Raw genomic sequence first — 20,307 nt, 5'->3', positions numbered from 1 at the left:
CAGTAATAATGTTCACATACAGGTTGAACCTCTCTAGTCCAGCCCCTCGGGACCTGACTGGTGCTGAACCAGAGAATTTGCTGAACCACAGAATGTCAATATTGTGTAGCAGCATTACCAGCCCTTGCACCGCTTACTTGGCTCTTAGAAGACATTTAGGGGTAAATTAAAGCTCAGTAACAGCACAGAACACCGAGAGCCAGGACTGGTGGCTGTAAACAAACTTTATGGGACTGCAGGAGACTTGCCCACACCTATGATAAGTGGACATCTTACTAACTAAAATCATGTTGGACCACAAACTTTGCCGGACTTAGAGAGGTTCAATCTGTACTTGCTAACCTGTGCTCTTTCCATGGCTTGCTATTTTTTTAAACCAATCTCTTGGGGAAATTGGTTTTCTTCACTGGCTACTTCTTCCAGGGCATGTGGAACAAAAATGAAAGCTATTTGAAGAATGATAAATAAAAGTGTGAAGCTTTGCCTAGTTTCATAGCAGTCTGTCCATAAATAACATTATTGTCTAGCAGGTTTCCTGTAGCAAAGGAAGTGTGCCACTCTTACAAAATGAACTAAGGAGGGACACCTGTAGTTATATACATTAAAGCCATGGCTGCTACTTTAAGAATATGAGCTTAGTAGATTATGGACCGGGTGCTTGACTCAAATCCCCTTCTCCTCCTCCCCTCCAACTGGCTACTTTGTGCTTCCTGCAAATTCTGCCTGAGTGGCACAAAGCTAGTATGGCAAGACCTGCATCACCTCTTGCCACTTTTCTCCCCATCTGCCTGGCACAGGGAGCATATCAGGGCAGGCTGAAGGTAGAAAGGAGCGTGGTCGGAATGCACGGTGCTCTTTAGTGGATGCAGCTGTGTACTGGGCAACTGTTCCAAATGTGAATGCCAGTTGTTCCATGCCAGCACTTGGCATGACCCAGGATCAGGGAGCACACAGGCAGCTCCCAGCCCTCTACTCTTGTCCCTTTGGGCCATGTACAAAGCACGACACAGCCAGATCCAAGAACGAGGCATGCTTGGGTCTTGGATTTTTGACTCACAGCAGGGTAAAGTGAAGTATGATCTCCAGTTGTGTCAGGTAAGTAGCTTTGTGGTCTGTTTAGTTGACTAGGGGCAGGGACAGTTAAATTCTAATCTTGATTCTCTTATTAACTCATTGTCTTCCTGGCTCCAATCCACAGACCACAAAGAGGCAAAATTAAACAAAGTTCAAGGTTAGGAGTCAGAATTAGGAAGACTATTCCCTCCTCCCTCCCCCTCCCTTTTTTTAACAATAAAACACTGTATAAAAGTACTCGTCTGTCTCTTTTCATTTTCCTTTTTTAAACTGATTGTGGTAGATGTCGAGGAATGTAAATAACACCAAAATAGTGAACTGTAGCATTCCAGAGTCCTTGGCAGCGTGCTTGAATTGAAACGTCTGTCTGTGATTTCTCTCCAGCTTCCTCCACTTCTACAGCCTTTGGGTTTAAGTACCTACTGATCTACACAAACAGGATTTCAGAAAGCATCTCCTTATATATGTTGTAGGTGTTAGTGACCCATTCTTCTTTTAAGTACCGGTACTGTGCATTTAAACAAACCACAATTGAGAAATCTTAGGACAGTAATAATAATGTAGTTATTGTTAGGAGAAGTTATTGTTAGGAGAAAGTTCATATAACTCTTTGAAGCACACTGTGTTCTTCTGTCATTCTCTGGGAAGTCTAGATCTATTGCTTTATAGGAATAAAAGGTGTAAAATGCAGTATCTGACTTAACACTCTTTTTATTAGGTCTTTAATCTTTTGCTCTTCTCCATCTCTCTTTCACTGTATTCTCATACCAGATATCCCCAGTTGGTCTTGGTATAACAAAGGTATAATTACAACTTGTCTCTCATATTTGTATTATGTAAATAGGTGTTGACAGGGTAAATTTAACAATTGTAGGGAGATCTGCCTGTTTAAAGGACTCTAGAGGTATGGTAAAAACTTTCTATGACATGAATTTCTATGACATGAAATCTGTTTTGGAAGGGTGTGGATGAGTCAAAACTAAAAGTCTAGGAATTAAAGCAAAGAAGAGTAGGAAATCACCATGATTTTTTTTTCTTTCTGTTTTTTCTTTAGTGAGGTTGGGTGGGAAATAAGAACATAAGAACGGCCAGACTGGGTCAGACCAAAGGTCCATCCAGCTCATTATCCTGTCTGCTGACAGTGGCCAATGCCAGGTGTCCCAGAGGGAGTGAACTGAACAGAACAGGTACTGATCAAGTGATCTCTCTCCTGACATCCATCTCCACCCTCTGACAAACAGAAGCTAGGGACACCATTCCTGACCCATACTGGCTAATAGCCAATAATGGACTTAACCTTCATGAATTTATCTAGTTCTCTTTTAAACCCTGGTATAGTCCTAGCCTTCACAACCTCCTCAGGCAGCAGCCCCTGTCGGGGGGGAGGGGGAAGGTCCCAGCTTCCCATTGGGACCCCCCATGGACAGAGGCTGCTGCCGGAACAGCCTCTGCTCACAGCAAGTCTGGGCCCACCATGGTTAGAGGCTGCTTTGTGGCAGCTTCTCCTAGCCCCCTCCCCCCCCATCCCGTGCTGCTGCCTGCTAATAGAGGCAGCAGTGCGCCTGGGGCTTGGGGGGGGGGGGGGGGGGGAGGAAGGCAGGCTGCACCTCGGAGACAGTGCTGGGAGGGAAACTGTTTTTAAGCCGGCTCTCCCAGCACTGGCTCCTGCTATCCCACCTTGCTTCCTCTGATACGGAGGCTGCGGAGGGAGGGAGGGAAATGCAAGTAGTCGACTGGTTGACTACTCACTTACATCCCTATATCACAGTGTCTAATACTGTTCACTCTGAAGTCAGTTGGCTGTTCAAAACAACAGTAACAGGATGAAATCTATGTTAGAGCTGGTTGAAATTTTGCAAATGACATTTTATTTAAATTGGAGGTTATTACAGTTTGTCTTTTTTGACATGTTTTAGTTGAAATGGGACATTTTTTCTTAGTTTTTTCTCAGTTTATCTTTTTTACTTTTTTGTCCCTTTGTCTCCTTTCCCTCCCCCTCTGCCTTCCCTTTTAGTGGCAAGTTGGAAGGAGGCCAGGGGCAAGGACAACTAGAAAAAATGGGAAGATTTCAAAAGCAAAAATTCTGATTATAACTCTATTTTGTGAGGGGGAAAAAATAAACTAAACTAAATATTGTTCCTTTCTGAAACAAGGGAAATAAAAAATACCGAAACTGCTTTTGCATCCCACCCATTTTCATCCAACTCTCTGGCAAGTATAAGAAGGACCGCATAGAAGTTGTAAAGATCTTTAAATAACAAGCTGGGGAGATTTCCTACATTTGAATATTTATTCAGAGTTAAAATGACTGCAATGATTCAGTTGCATTTGTGTGACTGTTTCTTGTTTTATTTTCTGATTTCAGCTGATTTCCTTCACAGTAATATGATTTTGTGCATTAGCAGGGAAGGAAATATTTAATGGTATAGAAACACATTGTGCATCAGACAAAGGCACATGCTTTAGCTGGTTTTTCCTCCTTCTCTTCCACATGATTTTGCACGGCACAAAAGGTGGCTCTATCATTTTTTTTCTGGCATTTGCTCTTAGCAGGTGAGTACTAGCTTGCTTAGGCAGAAATGTAACAATAGTCTACTTTGGAGCGCACAAGAAGTCTGCCAACAGCCACAATCTCTTGACATGACTGTGTGTATAGTAGGGCAGGTTTTCTAATAACAGAACAATCAGGAAAATAGGTAAGAGCAAAACTTACTTTTCCGTGACAAGTTTATTTACTGAAAGTGGAGGAGGGTTGAGTAAAGACATTGGAGGAAACCACAGCAGTAGGCTGAATGTAAAATAAAAACCTGGTTTCAGCAGCTGTGCTAGCGATGAAGCTACTCTCCACCGCCCTGACATCTGTAACAGCAATGAACAATTAAATTTTTCACTCTTTAATAGTTCGAAAGTTTTCCTTAGCTACCTTTTTCCAGCTCTCTTTGTATTTGATTTAAGGCCAAATCATGTTATTTTTACTTGCATTGATCTCCCACTGTTGTAAGAAGGTTAGATTTTCAGTATTAGTAATGCTAATATTTCTGACTGCTTCCTCTTCCTCCTCACCCAAAATACACTAACTCTTGTGGTGCTAAAAATACTGCTTTAAGTATTGGCAGTGTACTGTTAGAGCAGCTAGTGTGTTTCTGCCGTTCATATGCTGCGAGTGTTAATGCATTATTAATATTTGTAAAATACTTTGAACTCCTTGGATGAAATGAGCAAATGAAATACAAAGTATTGTTCAAATTACATGATTATTATCAAAACTGGATAATGAAAATTGGCATCCCTTACCTTTATTTATAAAGCACTATAAGTGTGGAATTCTATAGTGAGGAGTGTTGCCAAACAAATAACAAGTCTTTGCCTCAAATGTTTAAGAGCCTACATTGGGGACAAACTGATACAGCATGGGAGATAGGGGAGCGCAGGTAGTCCTAACTGGAAAGCATCTAGAATGGCTGTGTTTTAAAAGTGGGGTCTTGGCATATATTAACTCTGAAGATGAACCTGGCCTAAGAAGCCGAAAATAATGCATCCGAAAGGAAGTGGTTGGGAGAGCAGCTCAGGCAGGGCTCATCTACACAGCAGGGCTAAGCTTGAAATACGCTACGCAACTTGAGGTAGACTAATTGTGTAGCTTAAGTCGAAATAGCTTATTTCAACATTTGGTGCTCTCTATACCACAGTTATTTCAAGAGAGAGCACTTTTCCCCCAACCTTCCTTACTCCTCGTAAAATGAGGGTTACAGGAGTAAGAGTAAGAAGTCCTCTGGTTGGACGTTATTTTGACATGTCAAAATAACTACTTGTAGTGTGGACACACACTACGTTATCTTGGAATGTCAGTCATTCTGAAAAAACACTCCTATGTAGACATAGCCACAGAGTCAGAGCAGGAGATTAAGCAGAGGAACATTTTGATCACTATTTCAATTTAAAGCTTTTATCTTTAAGAAATCCTTCACATTCCTCTCCCCTTTTCAGAAGAAGTCATTTTTTAGTCTGGGTTTGGGAGATGTTAGTGTATACAAGGAAACATACACACAGTTCTAGGAGACCTTCCTATGCAGTATGCAAGACTGAGATGTATAGTATAAAAGTATTCAAAGTAAAGGGTGAAACGGCACTGGGAAATTGGGTTGCTCTCCCTTCCCCAACGTGCATGTGTATGAGGATGTTTCCTAACTGTACTAATTTCTTCTCTTAAGTTTTTCTTTCTTTTAATACTTGATGTTCTTTTAAAGTAGTTCCTGTGTAAATAATGAGTAATAAAGGACTCCTCAAATATTTTATGAAAAATGTGATTCTCTATGTAGCAATGATTGTAGGGAAGTGCCATCCTATTAACAGTGGCAGTATCTTGGCAGTCTAACATTTAGCTATGCAATGTGTGTGTGAATAAATAACATTTTCGGGGTAATTATAAGTTACTTTGAGAGACACTTTCTGCAACTAGAAACATGTTACAGTATCTTCTTGGCTGCCATTCAAAGATGTTTTTTGATGTATGCTATAATATTACAGCTAGACGAATACTGCAAACCATTTCTCAACGGTATTTGTTTGAATTCTTACATGAACTCTAGTAGTCTTTGTGTGCCCTTTTTATTCATATCCCATGAGCATTAGAATAGCACAACTGTTTGTTATGGAAAGCAAATTTCAGAGTTGATTTCATATGGAAATAATACATTTAAAATTTCATATGCAGTCTCTTATGCCACAAAACTCTAGTTGATTTAATAAAGGAAGAAGGAAAACTACAGGTTGGATTTCCTTGGTCCTGCACCATTGGGACCTCACTGATCCCGAATGAGGGAATTGCCAGACCAGGGGAGGTTCCCTGAATTAGCTCCTCAGTTTGCTGACAGCTCTGCTTCTGGCTGCAGCTGGCCAACCTGCTGATAGCTGGCCTCGGCTTGGTGGGGTGCTGTGCAGCCCTGGCCCTGCAGCCCAGCTCACCCCGGTCCAGGCTGCCACAGCTCCAGCGCTGGCTCTTCTGTTGGACTGCTGCTAAGCCTGCCAGACTCCCAGCTCAGCAGGGCTCCCAGCTGCCAGCCCTCCTGTTGCTTGACACAAAGCCACTGGGTGTCTCTGGTCTGGCAGACGGATGTTCCTGGGCCAGGGTGTCTCAGTTTAGGGAGGTTCAGCCTGGGGGGCGGGTGTGTGTGTGTGTGTGTGTGTGTGTGTGTGTGTGTGTGTGTGTGTTTTAATCTGAGGAATCTGTACTAAGCAGCAGCACAGCTCATACCTCAAATTCATGATCAGTATACATTTAAAAACAAACACGAATACTTATTGAACAAGACTCATACACATTGAAATAAACCAATCTTCTCCAGGATATCCTAGAAACAGAAAAAGATGCTGAATTTATTGAATGAATTACTTGATACTTGATTACTTCTCCTAAGTGCTGTTTTTGTGAACCCCATTTTTATATTGGGAGAGAAGAAATAACATGTCTGTGATGTTGATAGTTAACAATTTTTCTCTAGTCTATCAACTTCAGTCATTTTAACTACTTATTTTCTGCATTCTTTGTCCCTGAAGTCTGTCGTTGTAGCTAATATCAAGATTCTTCTTGACCTAAAACTTTATACAGTGTTTATGTGCACTGTTAAAGACTTATATCCCATCCCGGAGGTAGCTGTAATTTAATATTCAGGCCTTAGTCCTGGAAGGAGGTGCTTACAGGAGGATCCCTACCTCAGCTCTCTTTGTTTCACTGGGAGCTCACATGAGCACAGTACAGAATTTTAGCCTGCGTGTTTCCTTGAGTGAACAATGCTAAAGGCCTAGTCCAGGGGCACACATTAAAACAGCAGTGATTTGCCACCGCTGCTGTATTAACCTGCACCTCCACAAGTCCTGGCGATTGCAGCTCCCATTGGCAGCAGATCACCCTTCCCAGATAATGGGAGTTGCAAGAAGTGGTGGGAACACCGTTTCCTGGAAGATAGAGGAGAGATGAAATGCATTGAACAGATGTTATTACTTTGGGTCTTACGCTACTTTTCTCTTGTGAACACTGTTTTTGTGAACACTGTTTTGTTTGCTTTTCGCCTTACTTTGCACTAGTAACCCTACCTTACATTTTGGCCTGGTATAAAATCCTTATTTGGGATTGTTGTAACTATTTCAGAGCACAGTGTGTTTAAATGATCACCTTTTAGTCTGAATTTTAGTTACAGTTTGGAGAAAAAAAAAAGGAATCTCCCAGTGAGTCCAGGCATGTGGGAAACTTTTTGCACAAATGGAACTAGTTACCATTAAACACTGTAGGACGAATGTTATCGAGAGACTTACATAAGTGAATAATGCATTGGTGGTGTTTGCAAAGCATGCAGAAAATTTGGTTGCATATGTCAACACAAATGAGTGTGCTGCAGCAAATTCATCTAGTGACAAAGAAACCACTGTTGAGTTATATTCCACTTCCTTCAGTTCAAGTTATTCCAAATATCAGATTATGGAAGATAAGAAAAGGTTGTGTGGGAGAGTTCTAGAGCTTTCCACAATTTAGGAATGTAAACCAAAATGAATAAGAACTAAGTGCTCCCCCAAAGCATTGTTATTTCTATCCTCTGAATAACAGCTTCTCTGAAATAACTGGGAACCAGAAGAATATGCTGGCAATGATATGCAAAAGACTATACTTGAAGTTTCCTACAGGTTTCATGCAAATCTCTGGTTGGGACTAGGGATGTTAAATAGCGGTTAATATGTGAATCAAGTAATCAGTGAAATTTCTTTCCTCAATAAGGGGGTTGGCTCTGGGGGGGCGATGCGAGCTGGGATTGAGCAGTTCCATCTCGAGCTGGTTCTGGGACAGCTGCAGCTCTGCTTTTTAAATGTAGTAAGAGCTAGGGATGTAATAGTGTAGTCAATTAACTGATAAGCAAAAGCTTATGGGTTAATGCTACAGAATGGATGCATGCCCCCAGTAAATTTTTTAGCATGCTGGCCAGCACCCTGGCTCAGTCCAGGCTTGTGCCGGGTCTGGGACCTACCCCTGCTGCAGCTCTGCATTTAAAGTGTATTTGGAGCCAGGCAGGCAGGCAGCCCGACTCAGTTACGGCTTGTGCCGGATCCGGCCTGGGACCCTGTGCTGCTGCCTCTGATAAAGAGGCAGCAGTGCGGAGTGGCAGGGGCCTTCTTGGGAGTGGGGCCAGAGCACATGGGCTGCTGGCCCCATCCCCGGGGACTATAGAATAGTCAAGTAACCGATAACCTCATTAATTTTTAATTGACTACTGAATTAACTGATATTTAACATCTGTAGTAAGAGCAACCTGATTCTTAAATGTAGTATGTTTTTAAAAAGTAGAACTGCAGCTGTCTGGGATCCCCTAACCTCCCCCCCACCCCCTGCTGCAACTCTGCCTCCCCTCTCTCCCCCATGCAGTCATGGTGCTGGGGGGAACTGACTTCTAAGCTGGCTCCCCCCAGCACTGACTCCTGCTCCTCTCCCACTTGCTGCATCTGATACAGCAAGGGGTGGTAGGGGGGAAGTGAGTAGTTGAGTAGTGACTTGACTATTTGATGAGCTTAGGCTTATTATCAGGCAGTCAACTATTCAACTAGTCACTTACATCCTTAGTTGAGACTTCCTGTGTCCATCACTGGGACACAAAGGGTATGTCTACACTACAGAGGTTTTTTTTTCTGAAAAAACAGCCATTTTTCTGGAAAAAAATCTTTACTTATTTTCTTCGAATTATCTTCAAAATTGTGTTATTTTGAAAGAAAATCGAAAGAACAGAGGGGTTTTTCCAACATTGATAAATCTTTTTCTACGAGGAAGAAGCCTTTTTCCAAAAGAGCTCTTTTGGAAAAAGGTGTGTGTGGATGGGGAGGAGGGAGTTCTTTCACAAGAAGAGGAAAGAGGAAAAAGCACAGGTGCCCTGGTTGCCATTCCGCCCATAGTAATCACAGCTTATATGTGAGATAGCATCTATTCAGTCTGGACGCTATCTTTCAAAAAAGCAGATCGCTTTTTCGATGTGCTTTGGCGGTGTGAACACTCTCTTTCGGAAGAAGTTTATTCAGAAGATCTCTTCCAGTCTAGACATAGCCAAAGTAACTTTTGAATGGAGCAGGATTTGTGCTCTCCAGTTGTGAAATAGTGGGCATAAATCTTGTCATATTCAAACTCAAAAAATGTGAGATTAAGGCCAGAAGGGACAATTATGATAAACTTGTCTGACCTCCTGCATAACACAGGGCATAGAACTCGTTCTGTGTCAAGCTGAAAGCTGCTGGTTGAGCGAGAGCAACTAATGGGGTGTCCTTCTTAACAAGCTAAAATGCATGTCTGTGGTTGCACAGCTGTCGTGGTTAACCTCAGTGTTGCTTTCTGAGCTCTCAGAACAAGCTGGGAGGTTTGGATGTTCTTGCTTAATTGTTTTTAATTAAACATTGGTGCAACAAAGGTTGTGCTTTGACAGGGCAGAACCATCTAGTTTACAAAATGTACAGAACAAACAAGCTCCATCGTGTCATCCCATTACAACATTTCTATTCTAGGAGACACCCGTTGATGTGTTTTGATAAATTCAGCACTATCTGCCAATGCCAAGCTGCAAAATAAAGAATATGTTTAAGTCCTTCTATGTGTGTTATAACAGTACTTTGGGCTTTTCATATGTGACCTTGCAAAGATGTCATGCAGGTAGCTAAGGATGATCCTCCTCCTCTAATAATTGGGGAAACTCAGGACAGGTCTACACTACAGGAACAAGGTGACCTAAGCGATGCAAATTGAGTTAGGTTAGTAGCGTAACTCATAAATCAGTGTTGTTTAGATCTGCTTACTGTGTGCATCACACCATGCTGGATCGACAAAAGAAAGTCTCCCATTGGCTCCCCTTACTTATCTCATTCTGGTGGAGTACTGGAGTCTACCAGCAAGTGATTGGCAGTCAATTTAGTGGGTCTTCACTAGGTCTGCTAACTCGATCCCCACTGGATTGATTGTCAATTCACCCTATTAGAAGGATGTTAAATTGAGGTTACCTAGTTAATCATATAGCTATACGATTAGTTGATAAGGTCAGCTCTGCAAAGCTACAGCGGGGGTTGCTCCAGGAGCTGGTTTAAGCTGGGACCAGCCAGTCCTGGCTCGTGCCAGCTCCTGGAGCCATCTGCTTTATGGCTCTGCATTTTAAATGTAACAAGAGGTGCCAGGCTCTTACTACCTTTAAAATGCAGAGGCACAGTATCCCGGACCAGCATGAGCCAGGACTGCTTGGTCCCAGCTCAAGCTGAGTTCAGCAGCCCCTGTTGGTGGCTGGATAGAGACAGCAGGAGGTGGGGAGGCGGCACTCCAGAGACGGTGCTGGGAGATACCGGCTTTTAAGCTGTTTCCCCCCCAGCATCGGCTCCTGTTCTCCCTCCCCCCTCCTCCCGTCCCGCCTTGCTGTGTCTCATGCCTACCCTGTGCTCCCTGCTGCCCTTCTCCAGGACTCTTGTACATTTCAAAAGCTGAAGCACCAGCAGTGGGAACTGGTGCAAGCAGGGACTAAAGCAATCCCTGGTCGCACTGTTTTCCCCCCGTGCCTCTGCTTCCGCTGCGTCTGCGGAGACGGTTCTTCCCAGCACCGACCCCTGCTCCTCCCTCCCTTCCTGCCTCATTCTGATACAGAGGCAGCAAGCGGGAGGGTGGGGATGGCAAGTGACTAGTTTACTAGTTGCTTATATCCTTACCTCCTAGTGGAGACATAGCCTAAGGCATAGAGAAATGAAAGCCACCATTTCCAAAAATGTCCACTAAAACCAAATGCCTACAAACTGAGCATCTGAAACTCCAGCTAGAGTCAGTTGGTGCTGCAGGTGCATGTGGTGAGACTCAGAATAGATACATCAAGCTGGGCATCCAAAGTTAGTGGACATGCTAAAATCAAATGGGCCAAGGTGATTTGCCCAAGGACATGTGCTTTGGTAGCAGAGCTTGGCAGAGGATCTTAGTCTCCTGACTTCCATTTATAAATGTTTATATAATTACAGGAATTATATTAATTTGAAAGTTGCTGTATGTTTGCATTGCAGTTCATATTGAAATCTTAGCCTTTTGTTAATAGCAACTTTACTCTGTTTTTTAATTTTCATTTGATATGAAAATTGACAATTTTGATAGTTTTGTGCCTATATGGTTTAATAGGTGTCACCATTCTGAAATAGAATTCATCATGGCAGTATGAAGGAGCCAGTGGGGCTGACAGCCACTGTGGGCCCAGGTGCAAAGTGTGTGGAGGGCCTGGCTCCCTGCCCTTGGAAGGGGCGGGACTTGAGGGTGGAAGGGACAGGGTCAAGAGCAGTCAGCCCGCAGAGCAGTGCTCTGGTGCTCCTGTGATAATTGAAAGGGGCCCAGGGTTCTGGCTGCTACCACTGCCGCAGTAGTAGAACTTAGTAGCTCTGGGGCCCTTTGAATCTCTGGGCCTCAGAGCAACTTCCCCCACCCCTCCACTCTCCATCCGCAGGCTTGGAAGAAGCAGATGCTGATGACAAGCTCTGCTGTTGCACTTGTGCTACTTCATTTTTCATTTGTGAGCTCCCTGCCACAGGTCACGTGGGAAGAAATGATGCTTTTGATGCTAGAAACAGGTGGATAGGGCGGGCCCGAGGGCAGTCAGCCCGTAGCACCACCCAGACCATGGTGTGTCTTCCCCCCTCAGAGCTGTGTGGTATGAACAGATGGGGGGCTGTCGACTCTGGGACCCAGTTGTATCTTGAGAAAGAGGGGTCTCTCTCGAAGACCTCTAAGGGTATGTCTGCACTACATGCTAAGCCTGGGCTCTGACCTACATTGGAGCCTGAGCCCTCTTGCTGTCCATGCTGTCTGACTCGGGTCAGTTAGCACTAGTGACTTGTCCAAGCAGAGTCATTTTGTCATCTGGACACGGGTCAAGCCACAGACCTGTCAAGAACAGTATAGATGCGTTTACATTGCTGTGAGGTCTATGCCCAGCCATTCCAAATCCAGGGTTAAATGCGGCATGGCTGCTCACATGGACTTGGACATACTGAGTCCACAAGCTTAGGTCTCTCAGAGCTGAGATCAGTATGGACATCCCCTGAGAGTCATTTTGAACTAAATAACTCTTGGTAATAAATTGGGCATATTGGACAGGGGAGCTCAGCTGCCATACTTAGGCAATTTTAACCCTTCTTCCTCCTGCCGCCTCCGCAGCCAGAGAGATAAGCTCTCTGGAACTTAGCCTTATCTTCCAGGTGAGGACCTGGGGCTTATCCTCATTAGGGCCTGTTGAAACCTGAGCATTGGTGTATCCCCTTCCATCTTTTTTCACGGGTGACATCATTTGCCTGTCTTCTCTGACATGGTGGCAGCACAGTTGACTGAGGAATAACACATCACCTTATGCCTTCAGGAAAAATGATTCTGTCTATATAATGCAAAACATTAGGCTGAGTCCTGCTTGCTTTGCTCACAGAGGTTGTTCCATTCAATGTGAGTTGAGGAAATATCTTCAACCAGGATTTGCCTAGTTGTTCTAAATGGATGAAGCTGTGATGGAGTGTGGTGGATCTGGTTTGAGTGTGGTGCCTGCATACTTTTTTTTTTTTTTTTTAAATCAGACTTCATGGAGGTAGACATGATCTTTGTATCTCTCATCATTAGTCTAACTTTTGATGAACAATTTACTTTTCCCCAAATCCCTATTTTGGGAACCTGTAAAGTCTTTGCATTTGTGTCTTTTTAAAATGGATAGCTATATTATGATGGCAAACTTCAGTGTTTGTTTGTTTTTGTTACTTATTTTTAAACAGCCTGTTTAAAAGCCACATATCTGAAATTGATTGGGGGAGGGAAGAAGTTTTTCAGAGTCCTTATAGTATTTCCAGATGCTGTTATGCTTTTCATGGTTTTCTGAAAGGTGTAGTACTATACCAGGCTTGTGGGAGGTAGTTTTTTCATAGACAACAGTCATTTTATAGTATATGGAGATCTGCAAAAGAACTGTTTGGGGGTATGTCTACACTTACGTCCACACTGCGATTGTGTCGAAAGAATGCAGGGGTTTTTCTGACCGTGATAAACCTCTTTCTATGAGAGCAAAGCCTTTTTCCGAAAGAGCTCTTTCAAAAAAATACCCTCTTCCCCGTCCATACACACCTTTTTTCCGAAAGAGGCGGCCTTCAGGAAAAAGCACAGTTGCTCTGGTGGCCACTCCATCCACAGTAACCACAACATAAAGGCAAGAGAGCATCCAATCAGTGTGGATGCTATCTTTTGGAAAAGCACATTGCTTTTTTGTTGCACTTTTGCTGTGTAGACGCTGTCTTTTGAAAAAAGTTTTTCCAGAAAATCTCTTCCAGAAAAGCTTCTTCCGAAAGAAGACTGTAGTCTAGATGTAGCCTGAAATGGCTGATAACTGACACAGGTTAAGTAACGCTGAGAGTAGCGTCCTGCTGCCATTAAAGTCAGTGGCAAAAAGTATCTGACTTTGAAACTTATTCATGAACTGACTTTGTCCACAGATGCTTTCACAAAGGAAGGCCTTTTCTGCTGCTTTGTGAATGCCCTCCCCCAATTCAATTTTCCATTTGATTTATCTGATTTTTTTCTTTAAATGCTCCCAGCCTAGTGCACCTGGTCTGAGCATGTAAACATAGATTACCAGCCATACACATTCTGTTGCTATTGCAGACTGAAACTAAATCGAATATAAATCCCAGATGCAGATATCTACTAAAATAACACATTTTCCACTGCTGCTCTAGTTCTGATTGCAGTATTGTTGGTACCCTTATCTGCTAATAAGAAAAAAAGAATCTATTTATCTCTATTTGAATTTTTGGTGTAGCTGTAAGCAGCCAGTGCAACTTCCTTTTGCCTTCTCCTGTATAATTCTAAGAACCTTATCTGCTGTGTCCTTAAGTCTTCCCTGGTTTAACAGCCTAAGAGCAGCTATAAAAGGGGCTTTCACTAACGAACAGGAAGCAGAATGAATAGCAGGAACTTCTGATAATGTACTGTCTGTTTGAGAGGAAGATCGGCCTAACTAAGCTGTACCAAAGTAGTGAATGATGTGCCTTCAGATAGGACCAGACGTGCAAATTTTAATACTGGAAACAAATAATTCTCCCTCTTCAACTAATGGTTAAAACAGCCTTGTCACTGTAGTGGCCAAATACCATCCAACTCATCTAGGTTATTTACTTTCTCTTTATTGTTCATAGTGAGTACAAGCAAGCCTCTGATTGTGTGTGCGTGTGTGCACGCACCTCCCCCCCCCCCCCACATACATACCATATCTCTTTTGGAAGAGCTACTATAGCCACCAATGCTGCCTTCCTGATGCCTGCTTCAATTCGACTGCATTTTATGTCTCTCAGACTGCAAGGTTCCACATACTGAACAGAACATTGGGCCTTTCTATGTTTCTGTTGGAATTTCAGCCTGGGAGTGTCTGAATATTTGTAATGACCAACAGATTTGATTCTCACCTCCCTCCCCCCTTGCCAGGCTATGTGGCTGCCTGTTTATTGTTTTCTCCCCACTTATTGATGAGCACTGCTGGCTTGTTTTTTAAAAAAAAAAAAAAAAAAAAAAAAGCCAGTAACTAGAGTCTGAACAGGGCAGTGACCTAGCTTAGCTGCATGCTTTGGTAATGGTTTTCTACTGTGTTACACTAGCGTTATGTCAGCAAACTTCCATTGATGTCTGTGGACTTGCACTGGTATGAAACTCATTTAATGCGTTGTCAGAGCAGGGCCTTTATTACTGACATGCTGGCTTTCTGAATAGTGCCTTTTCCACTGCTTAGTCTGCTTGAAAGGTATCATAATGGAGTGATTTCTTTTAAGCTTTTTGTGTTGTCACTTTTGGGCATGTGAAATTAAAAATTAATCATTTGTGGCCCTTTTCTGTCTCTTTCAGGTCTTTCTCTTGGATTTTAATATCAGAAACTCTCTCTGAAGAGAACTTTACTTAGGTAAGCGAAACAAGATTATTTTTTGTATTTACAGATTCACGTTTCATGTTTTTCTTTTATGGCTTGTTTTATTGTAATTGTAAGCTGCCAGCTGGCTGTCCATGTGAGCTGTAGCTAAATAAATCTAGAGATATGCATGAAACATAAGTAGGATAATGCCTGTGGTACAATTTAGGGGAGTGATATTTTAATTTTTTTTCTTATCTGTAAAATGTTCTTTATGTAATCAACTAAAAAGGATTGAGTTGCAGAATAGAGAGATTTAGCACAATAACTATTTACAAAGGGATAATTGATCAGAGATATGCCAGATTTCTGAGAGAAGAAGGAAGTAATGAGATGGCACGGGACCTAATTTTCATTGTGAAAACTCAGTCCTGATTTGCAAAATGGGGCCACGTTTTCCAGGTGAACCACTTTTCTTCTCCAAAAAAGACTGTTTAGTGTTGAGGACAAATCCTATGGAACTTGACAAGCTTGATTTTTTTTTTTTTTTATACAGAACTTGGCAAAGCTCAGCAATTTAACTTTGAATCTCTGGATTCATTCAAGCAGAAAACAATAAAATTCCAGTATACCCTGCAACAATGCAAACCAGTATACTCTGTAACAATGCAAACCAGTGTATTCTACATCATATCCCTGTTTAACTATGAAGACACTGTCCCTGTTCTTGTTTTTATGGGTGCTCCTGGTTGATTTCAGTCAGAATTCAGGGTTATAGTTATCTAGTTTTTTAAAGTATTCTGAACAAATTCTGTTTTCCTTCTATTGAGTGATAAAGGTTTGTTGTCGTGAGCCAGACATGGGGGTTTACTGCTGCAATGCCCACTGTATAGGCAGGAGGGCTTCTAGAACATAGATTTGCTAATATACCTCAAGACTGACCTGTACCAATGTACTTTTCTGGTCTTTTTATCCTGGAGAGTGTCAGGCTGTCAAACATGCAGGGTGCATTGTTGCCCCAGGTATACAGGTGTCACTTTAGGATGAGAGAGGGGCTTGTTTCAAATCTTAGATAAGTTCTTGCAGGTATTGGAAAAATTTGCATATGTTCTGAATTGAGTAAGTTCTGCATATTCATGTCTTCAGGTGCTCAGATACTGCAGTGCTGGGGCTACTTAAACCCTGAGGTAGACTTTTCTTTTCTTTTTTTTCCTTTAAAGTGTCTGAGGTTTTTCCTTCATTACCCTTGCTTCTGCTGCTGCCATCTTTGGTCCTCACCAAGGACTTTAGTGTTCCCCAGGGCTTGGCAGAGCCTGTTTCTCTCAGGCCCCACTGACACTTAAGGCCATGGACTTGAGGAAAGTAAGGTGGATCCAAGTGTAGAACAAATCACTACTGTGCTCCAGTCTGCTCTTTTCCCATATTTTTTTCCCTCTGGAGTGGGCCTAGTGACTCCTCACATATTTGGTCTTATCTCAAACCAGATAAGGCTTATGGCAAGGTGATGGGATTTCCTGACTTTCTGCAAAGAGGTCCCTCTTAGCTCTTTCCTCTTGTCCACCTCTCTTTCCAAGGTGCTGGCTCAAATTGATCCATGTACAGTGTGGTTCTCACCTTATCCAGAAACCTGCGTACAGGCTAGAAAACTACCTCAGTGTTGTGGTTCTGTCATCTCACAGTGGACTCAGTAGCAGCCTCCTTCTCTGTTCTGATTCTTCTCTGGAGGACCTGGTAGGCTGCAAGGCAGAGGATTTATTGAAAAAAGCCACCCTTAGATGTGGTGGTGGTGGTTGGAGACACTGCTATCTTCTGCATCTATCTAAAACAGCTGTCTTGAAAGAGTCCTATAAATGGAAGTTTCCAAAGCCAGTCAACAGGAGTTAGAGACCTCCTGGAGATACAGCCTGAATGATAGAGCTCAGGACTCAATTTGGCTATGCATGGGAATTCTGGATCCTCTTTTCTAGCTTGTTGAGTCCTCTGAGTTAATTGAGGGGGCAGGTGTAGGGAATGTCATTAGAACACTGACTGACCCCTAGTAGTGTAGAGATCCTAGGCAGCTTTGGAAATATCATTTTCCAGGATATCTAGGAGAAAAGACCTTCCCTCCCCTTTCCAGTGGCTCGCCTGGGCAAAAGCCGGTCTGCTTCTTTGCTCTCATCTTCCTCCCATAGGAGCAGGTCTAGCTTCTCCATCTAGTCAAGTAGAGCCCTAAATAGCAGGAACAGAGAAGGAACCAAGTGCCAGCCTTGGCTCTTATAGCTGACAAACTCCAAGCCAACTTTTATCGCTAGCTGGAATAAGAGAGGATATGACCAGTTTTGACTATTTCTTCTAAGGAGGGAAGATAGTGATTTCATACACTATGTGCTAGTACCATGTTGTTACTTTGGTAGTTCCAAAGTGGGGTGTCAGACAACAAAATGCTAGTGGAGACACAGCTAGAGAGAGTGGTAACACCTACAGAGCTATTGCAACACATCTGTGGCATTTTCTCTTTGTGGTTTCTCATTTGAATTATTGATCTATCCTTACTGTGCTTAGTTCATGAGCTCTGACTAAATCACAGCCCAGAGGTTGTATTGACATTTTAGTGGGTCCAGAGGGGAAAAAACCACCACAGATTAATAAAGGAACATAGCATAAAAGTGCCCAGGCAGACTTTTATATTAGACGGCAAGTCAAAACTATGAATATATGCAGGCCTAGTTAATAAATAACCCAGAGACTAGTAGCTAAGAGGGAAAGATATAATTAAATCTGTCATCTGCTGTGCTTTTAAGTTGGATCCAGAGCAGTAATACTTTACACAAGAAAGGTAAACAGTGTCATTATTCAACAATGAAACACACACAAGGCTGACATTGTTTTTTCCTCCTTTGATTTAATAATTATTTGTAACAGGTTTAATGGGCTATTAGATGTAGATGATCTCAGTTTTTTACAGTGGAACCTTGATAAAGCCCTACATTTATGAAGGGTCATGACTTCTTTATTTTAATTCACATTTGTCATGGTGCTTTGCTGATGCCGACAGTACACCATTTTGGAAGGTCCTTGTTTTAAATTTGCTCCTGCTCCCAGGGTGTGTATGCTTTAGCTTGTCAGATCACCCATGTTAAAAATTCTCCTTTACTGTGTTCTCCCATGTCAAACAGACAACCCTGTGCAATGGAAGTGGATTTTCTCACTGCGGACTTCCTCTTCTTTTTTGTATTTATTTACTCCCGTAAATTAAAATCTGCGTAATACTTAATACTTCTCTCCAAAATCGATAGTTCTGGTTACACACATAATTTAAGCTGCTTTGGACTAGAGATGTAAAAACCTGTTTAATTGGTTAAACAGTTAAACGTAGAGCTAACACTGCATTTAACAGTTTAACAGGGTGTGGGTAGAGAGAATGCCCACCCCCCCACCTGCTGGGGTCAGGCTAGAGTGGCCCCTGCTGCAGGCAGGGGCAGCTCTAGCCCAGCTGATTCCAGTCCCATGTGGGGGCGCTGCTGGTGCCACCACGACTCCCAGCCCCTATACAGGGGCTGCCAGTTCCCAGCCCATGGGGGCACCTGAGCTGCAGGCAGGGGATTGCTCCGGATTACTGGGTAACCCGTTAATGTCCCTATATTGGACTCTGGAGGTTTTTTCAGGTGTCTCAAGGCTCCAAATGATGGTTGTTTAGCTTGCAGTTTTCTGTGCAGCACCCTGTTAAATAATATATGGAGTTCATAGGGTAACACTCATGAGTCTCTTGTACGCTGACAGAATAGGATCCATACATACCATCCTAGGAGCTGCAACATTGCAACTGGCTGTGTAATAGTTCTGTTTTTGCCATTGTTGAGGTTTGGTCCCAAAATGTCCTCAGTTGAGACTAGGGATGTTAAGTATTAGTTAATTAACTAATCGAGTAGTCGATGGATTTACCATAGACTAGTCAATATGGGGGACACACTCCTGCTGCGGCTCTGAACTTTAAATGTAGTAAGAGCCCGTCTGGGTCTTATTACATTTAAAGTGCAGAGTTGCAGTGGGGTTAGCTCCTAGGGGTGGCGCAAGCTGGGACTGATCATAATCCCAGCTCGTGCCACCCCCAGGACCGCTGCGGCTCTGCTTCCCCTCCTCACCCCCCTCCTCACACCACAAAGACAGTGGTGGGGGTAACCGGCTTTAGCCGGCTCTCTCCAGCACTGGCTTCTGCTCTTCCCCTGCCCCCCCCCCCCCGCTCTCTGTGATACAGAGGCAGCAGAAGAGAGGGGCAGGTGACTAGTTGAGTAGTCAACTAGTCACTTATATCCCTAGTTGATTCTGCAAATTTGTGGATATCCGTGTCTGATTTTTGCAGATATGAATGCAGATACTACAAATTTTGTATCCATGCGGTGCACTAACAATATAAACGTGTGTGTGTGTGTGTGTGTGTGTGTGTGTGTGCGCGCGCACGCGCTACAACTCTGCATTCTCCACAGGGAATTTTAGACAAAAGCATTAAAGGGGCTACCAATGTAATGTCTGCTCTGCCTCAGTAGCTGCTTCCCAAAGGAGGCAGTGGAAAAATTCCCTTCATTCCCCTTCATGTATACAGGCAGTCCCCGAGTTACGCGGATCCGACTTATATCCGCAGTTACGAACGGGGCACTTCCTCTCCCTGGTCTCGAGCAGACCAGGGAGAGGAAGCAAAGCGGCGGCGGAACGCGCGGCCAGCTGACAGCCCAGACGCGTCTGGGCTGTCAGCTGGCCACGCGCTCCGCTCTGCTCCCCCCCCCTCTGCAGACCAGGGGGAGGGGGAGCAGAGCGGAGCAGAGCAGAGCGGCGGAACGCGCAGCCAGCTGACAGCCCAGATGCGTCTGGGCTGTCAGCTGGCCTTGCGTTCTGCCGCTCTGCTCCGCTCCGCTCTGCTCCCCCTCCCCCTGGTCTGCAGACCAGGGGGAGGGGGAGCAGAGCGGAGCACGCGGCCAGCTGACAGCCCAGACGCGTCTGGGCTGTCAGCTGGCCGCGCGTTCCGCCGCTCTGATGTGCTCCGCTCTGCTCCCCCTCCCCCTGATCTGCGGGGGGGGGGGGAGCAGAGCGGGGCACGCGGCCAGCTGACAGCCCAGATGCATCTGGGCTGTCAGCTGGCCGCGCGTTCTGCCGCTCTGCTCTGCTCCGCTCTGCTCCCCCTCCCCTGGTCTGCAAACCATGGGGGGGGGGGGGAAAGCAGAGCGGAGCACGCGGCCAGCTGACAGCCCAGACGCGTCTGGGCTGTCAGCTGGCCGCGCGTTCCACCGCTCTGCTCTACTCTGCTCCCCCTCCCCCTGGTCTGCAGACCTGGCGGACGGGGAGCAGAGCA

The 20,307-nt window shown here is 44.0% G+C and overlaps 1 protein-coding gene across 6 annotated transcripts in view; it reads left to right on the top strand.

Moving 5' to 3' along the window:
* AKAP13 (A-kinase anchoring protein 13) overlaps window positions 1-20,307 on the top strand; it is a 378,791-nt gene that overhangs the window by 12,705 nt on the left and 345,779 nt on the right. For all 6 annotated transcript variants that reach the window (XM_075897025.2, XM_075897027.2, XM_075897026.2 and 3 more), the window contains exon 2: window positions 14,981-15,035. The gene's annotated coding sequence lies outside the window, so the exon portion shown is untranslated. The remainder of the gene's footprint in view (window positions 1-14,980; window positions 15,036-20,307) is intronic.

This window comes from Pelodiscus sinensis, chromosome 14 (assembly GCF_052426305.1).
Source record: "Pelodiscus sinensis isolate ZL-2025 chromosome 14, ASM5242630v1, whole genome shotgun sequence".
NCBI classification, from domain to species: domain Eukaryota; kingdom Metazoa; phylum Chordata; order Testudines; family Trionychidae; genus Pelodiscus; species Pelodiscus sinensis.
The sequence above is the reverse complement of the archived record's forward strand: the minus strand, read 5'-3'. Positions and strand labels throughout refer to the sequence as shown.